This window comes from Ursus americanus, chromosome 5 (assembly GCF_024610735.1).
Source record: "Ursus americanus isolate L20-20 chromosome 5, mUrsAme1.1.p, whole genome shotgun sequence".
In the NCBI taxonomy this organism is placed as follows: domain Eukaryota; kingdom Metazoa; phylum Chordata; class Mammalia; order Carnivora; family Ursidae; genus Ursus; species Ursus americanus.
Window position 1 is genome coordinate 16,216,100 of NC_142131.1, and position 6,000 is coordinate 16,222,099.

A 6,000-nucleotide genomic window follows, 5' to 3' on the forward strand; every position below is an offset into this window, starting at 1 on the left:
AATACTTTCTCAATGTATCCATGTTATCTAACAGGCTAAGTCATGCTCTGCTTTTATATCCTATCAAATCTGAAAATAGGTGCCTTTGGATATGTTTAAAGTCTCAAATCACCCTTTCTTTTACCGCCTCCCTCTTTACTTTGTACGTCAAAAATTGATGATTACATTACTTTGAAATATGGAACATTTTAAAGAGAAAACCATCCTTATAATGGCCAGTTAACGCTGTTGTCTGACTAAACAGTACAGACTGAGAAAGCAGAGCACTCCTAGAGTACTGTTTAAATTATACAGCCACATGCCTATTTTTCACATTCGCGGGAATTAAAAAGTCCCCCGCCGCATGAGTCCTTGGTTTACGTCCCCTTTTTACACCTGAGCTTGGTTTGGGGACAGCGAAGAGAAGCCGCTTTCTTCCCAGCACCATGGACAGCGCCCAGCGCGCCCCCTTCCCTCTCCCCTCCGCCAGAACCCCGAAGTTCCGGCCCTCGCCTGGTTCCTCTCTCCGACCACTCCCTCACCATAGGAAACTGGCTCTTAAAATCTTAGGATCTGAGCCCAAAGCGACCATGAGTTTAAAAAGTATACAGTTTTTGGGTGGAGAATCTTGCTTGCTCCATACCCGGTGTTAATCAGTTAGAGTGCCCCAGAGTTGACACACCATTTCCCTGCTCCCCGAATTTGCATCTACTTTATGATGAAAGCAGCGCCACTCTCAGTCATTTTGGTGGTAGAAGTCTCACTCCCACAACTATTCTTTGCCTAACTTTTCACCACCACTCTTTAGCGGGCCAGCTCCATGCAGGTTCCAGTTTAAGAGCTCTGCACTCTGAGCACATTCTCCCGGGGCTGGTGATCTCAGACTCGAGAGCACTGTGTTCCAGGAAGCGTACATCTAGACCCACCGGGCCCTTGGTCCCCACGGCTCTGCCTGTGGCTGATGCTGTCGGATCAGTAGTGTGCGCCCAGGTACTGGTTAATTACCGCCCCGGGGGAGGTGGCTGTGCAGCGGGGCGCCCGGCCCGCGGAGCGCTAAAGAGCCTGACAGCAACTTATTTGACAGCACTAAAAGGGGGCGCGTCTGGCTCAGTACCCACCACTACCTCTTCTCCTACTTGCAGACCTCAACTCCAAGCTCCAAATGTCCGCGTGTCTTCATGGTTGGCTTTCTTTTTTTTTACCGTCGCGTTAAGCAAAGTACAAGAACTGAAAATCACTTCCGTGTGGCGTCTTTTTCATTGCATGGTCTCCCTAGCAACACTTAGTCACTACTCCTAAGACAAAACTAGCTTTTAAAGATTTCAAACAGCACCTTGTTTTATTGAAACTCGCCTCACTTGTTGGGCTTTGAGTAAAATCTCTTCCCTCCCACTAGAACCCCCATTCTAGTCATCTATTCTCTTGAACCGACTTGGAGGACGAAAATAATACGGTTAGAGCAGGTGAGACGGTCAAAAGCAAACTTCTATTAAATATTGATTGTACAAATATACTTTCAAACCAACTTAATCCATACTTTACCAGAAAGGGCCAACAAAGAAAAAGGGAGGGAACCCTTGTATTTTAAGTGGTTTTTCCCCCTATAAAATAGCCTCCATAAACAGCTTTCAAAATTGCTTTTGCAGAGTAACACAGATTACAATACATTTCAGCATAAAATTATTCTCTTCTTGGCATGCTATTACAGTGAAAATTTTCCTTGAATTCCTCAGTATAGTTGCAATTTAGCTTCAAAACACTTTATTATTCTATCCCTTAAAACATACAAATATTTTATTAAATATTTCACAGGTTAACAATTTAGACTGTTTTCTCACACAGCGCTGCTTACACAAAGTTCCCCCCCCCCTTTTTTTTAGTGTGCAAAATCACTGCTGAGTTCTCTCCAAAGATAATTTTCCCTCATAGTTTGGTCTTTCTTGTGGTTTCAAGAGTCGTTTTGCCCAAATACTAAGATAAGTCTGTGTTCCTAGAGAAACTCGGCCATGCTGTGAGCTATTTAAGCTGCGGGTGCCACCCGCATACGAAAACTGGGGAGAACTTGGGTTCACAAAGTTTCGTGCAGCTGAAGTGTGCAGGGTAGCGAAAAGGGACCTGTTGAATAATAGTGACCCCGGAGACTTGCAGATTCTAGATCTGAACCCTCAAGTGAAATATCTCCATAATGTTTGCATGTCTTTGGCTGGTATATTTTGGGGGAGTTCATTCCATAAACTGAATTTCCATCTTTGGATTAATGAAATATTTCATTCTCACCTTCTTAAGGTTCAGGAGCAAGAAAAGAGAATCAGGTGCAGGGAAGGACACGGGGCTTTCCTTTGTTGGTGCAGGGAAGTTGTGGCGATTTGGGGTGGGATATATAACACTGAACTCCTGGGTCCCTACCGTTTGTTCCCTCAATCTGAGTTTCTGGGAATTTCCTTCCTTCACTGGGTATTTCCCTTATAACTTGGGGGATGGGATAGCTAAGATCTCTATCAGGTATTTATTACTTTTTTTTTTTAAGTGAATTCTTGACACAGTTTCAGAATGGTTTTTCTGGGTTATTCTAAGTAAATCAGAAACTCCCAAACCTGGGTGGTTATTTCAGTACCACATTGCCAGTGAAAAATGCGGAGAAGAGAAGTACAAGAGGCTTATTTTAACAATAAATAAATAAAAACTGCTATGATTAGTTCTCCCTAAAAGGAGCTTCTTCAACGATGTTTGCTTACCACCTGTATGTGTTCGAGGAAACTTTAAACTATTTTACAGCACAGATAGCCATCCCCCCACTTTTCTCCAAGCTTTTCACTTAATTCCAATCCTACTCTTCCGTAGGACTACTGCTGTCCTGTCCATTTTTTCCCTTTCATAATCTTTTAAAATAAGTTTTCTTGTCTCCTGTCCATTTGTCAATGTCAAATATACACTGCCTATTTAGTTAAAGAAAAGTGTGTATTTCATATGTTATAAAAGAACAGCCTTCTTTATTTGGTTTCTTGGAAATCAATAATCTCTTAAACACTTGCCAAGACCCCTTGGGGAAGGGAGAAATGTAAACAATAACTACCAAACTTCAACATGACAATATCGGTTAAAATCTGCAGGATGATCATTTGAATGCGGGGAGGTGGTAGGGAAGGACTTCGGACTCCCGCGATTACTTAGGAAGGTACCCGAGGTGTCTGATGCCTGTCTCCATCCTCTGCAACTTACCCAAGGAAGCAGACACTTTGAAGAGTCGGGAGTTAACTCTAAATTTCCTTACAAGATGCCTTAGTAGCCAGACTGGTCTTCAAATAATTTAGCTGAGAGATGGCTGGATGACCACAGGGAGGTTGCAAAAGACAGTTACCCCCAGTAAAAGAAACACCATGATTTAGTCTTTCCTGACATAATTAAAGGCTCTGATAACACTCCTTTATTTTGTCTCATGCTGTGAAAAAAAAAAAATCGCCTCCTCTTCTGGCGAATGAAACTTACAAGGAACTTGAAAATAAATCGACAGTTTAATTTCTGCTTTTTAAAGTTAGTATGTATGCAAGGAAATAGAGCATTAACAACTGAGTTACACGTTAGCTATCTAACATTTTTACATTAGAGGAAGAATACACCTCGTTTTCAACTTGGCCAACTTTTAAAACTATACGTGTTCCTGGAAAATAATACCTGATTGGATTAAATTTCCAGGGGATTCTAAATTAAGCTCTCGAGCAGATAAGAAAGTATATGAAATCTCTTGAGTAAACAGTTGGGAGGGATTTATGAGCATTTGAGGATCCGATGATCCATTGGAAGCACAACTCACTCAAATTTGAATTTTCATGATCAACTTTCAACCCTGAGAAACAAGAGCCATTTGCTTAACTTAATCTGGAACATATGTTTGCAGCAGTAGCAGGTTTGTGGTGTGTGGCTGGGGCTGATCAAGTTGTAAATTTTCCGCTTTAGGTTTTCAGCGCCTGCTAGTTTCAGCCTAACACCTAGAGAGAGACTTTGCGGGGTTCTTCACCAAAGCAGCCAAGGTTTGATAAAAGGTTTCCAAACCACACAGCTCTGAGTGTTATTGATTTTCCCAAAGGTGGAACATTTCCATACTAGTTCTTTAAATCCTAAAAGCAAGTAACAAGTTAAATTCTCTTTTGTTAAAGTGTTTGCAAGACGTCTATATGGAGGTTTGGGTTTTGGGGGGTTTTTTGTGGTTTTTTTTTTTCCATTTGCCTTCCTCACCTGCATCCTTGTCTTTAAGGGACACACACTAGTGTGAGAGCGGTGCGTGCTGTGAAAATGACATCTTCATTCGACAAAACAACATACAATTCTTTCTGGCTCATCTTCATTTTTTTTCCATCAGAAACTTAGAACTATTGATTTTCTGTCTCTTTGTGCTTCAACACAAAGGAGTTTTAAAAAGTGTTTTGAATATCTGAGAAGAGTCACTGGTGTTTGAAATAAATATACATTAGAATCCATAAATCACCCTTCCTGTGAAACAAGCTTTGTGTAGGTTTTTCTTACCAATATTAAAACACATCTTCTGTGGGTATGAATTTCACTATTTGGGTTTTAAACAAATTATGATACTTTCAAAATCAATTAATGGTATACCACAAATGATAGATGAAAGTAATAAGTTCCCTAAGATCAGCTTAATTCACCTTGAAATGGGAATGGGTAGTAATGGTAAAGTGGGAGGTGGACCCTGGTGGTAAACCTCAAGGACTGTAAATATCCATCTGGACCTGCTGATTTATCTTCTTCCTGAAAACCTCAATCAGATTACGGGAGGAAAAGTTACTCAAGTGCTTTCTGAAATGCATCACAAAGAGTAATTGAGCCATAAATATGCCCTTAATTCAGGTGCAGAGTTTCACTGAATTTTATTATTACACCGATTAAGATGGGTAACTCCCACCTGAACGCTACTTTAATCAAAGAGTGAACAAGGGTGTCAAAAACAAGGGCAATAATAACATCGCTAGCACTGTGCTAATAAAATACCCACAACTAGTTGAGAACAACGGTGCTAAAAAGCCGCTTTAATTCTGAAATGGAATGTCCTGAGACACCGAGCGCCATCTAGCAAGCAAAGTTAGAATCAAAGTGCGCCTGAGTCAGGCACAGAGACCGGAGACCAGGGAATTGGGAGGCAAAGAGGGACTTCGAGACGTACTTGCTGCGACTTAACCACCGGCCCAGTGTCACCTGAGCCCGGCTCTACCTGCTGTCTTCAACTCTTCGCCCCACCAGCCAGTTCAAACAAACTTAACTACCGAGGTGAGACAGACCCTTTCTTCCTCCAGCTAAGGCTAAAGGACAGCTCCTCACAGGGTTGCTTACTGGCTTTAATTAGAACAAGCGGCCTTTCCGTTCCCACTCCCCCCCCCCACCCCACCAAACCAGCCCAGTGTCTAACTAATTCTGCACCTTCCTATCCAGATGGGGACAAAGAGCAGCGCCTGAAAGGCTCACCTTGGGCTGACATGACTCCCAGGGCTTCAGCGCAGAGGAAAGCACATCGCTGGGGAAACCTAGCAGGATTTGAGAAGTCATTCCGAGTTTACAAGGCTTGCCCAGACGTCTCCTAACAGGCAATCCGAGCTATCTCTGAGTGGCATAAGACACAGATTTACTTAACATGCCACGGATGGTCATGGAAACTGAATGCTGCCTTCTAAATATAAATAGTATAACTTCAGTCTTCTCTAGGCAACCGGATCTTTGATAGTTCCTTTGGCTGAAGAAAAGTCAAGGTAGCTAGAATGCTGCCCAACACTCCTGTTAGTTCGTAGCTTGAGGGGAAAAAAAACAGTACTTCTTCCATTTTTTTAAAGGTTTAAATGATGTTACCTAATTATATGAATATTCTGTGGAACTGGGCTAACAAAACAAAGCTTCTGAGATTGTGATACGAAGAAAGTAAAGAATAATCTACTAGTTTCTGTACAGGCAAGAACCCCATATTTTTCTTTTAAGCCAGTCGATCCGAATTCAAAAGACCAAGAGGGCTCATCTCAG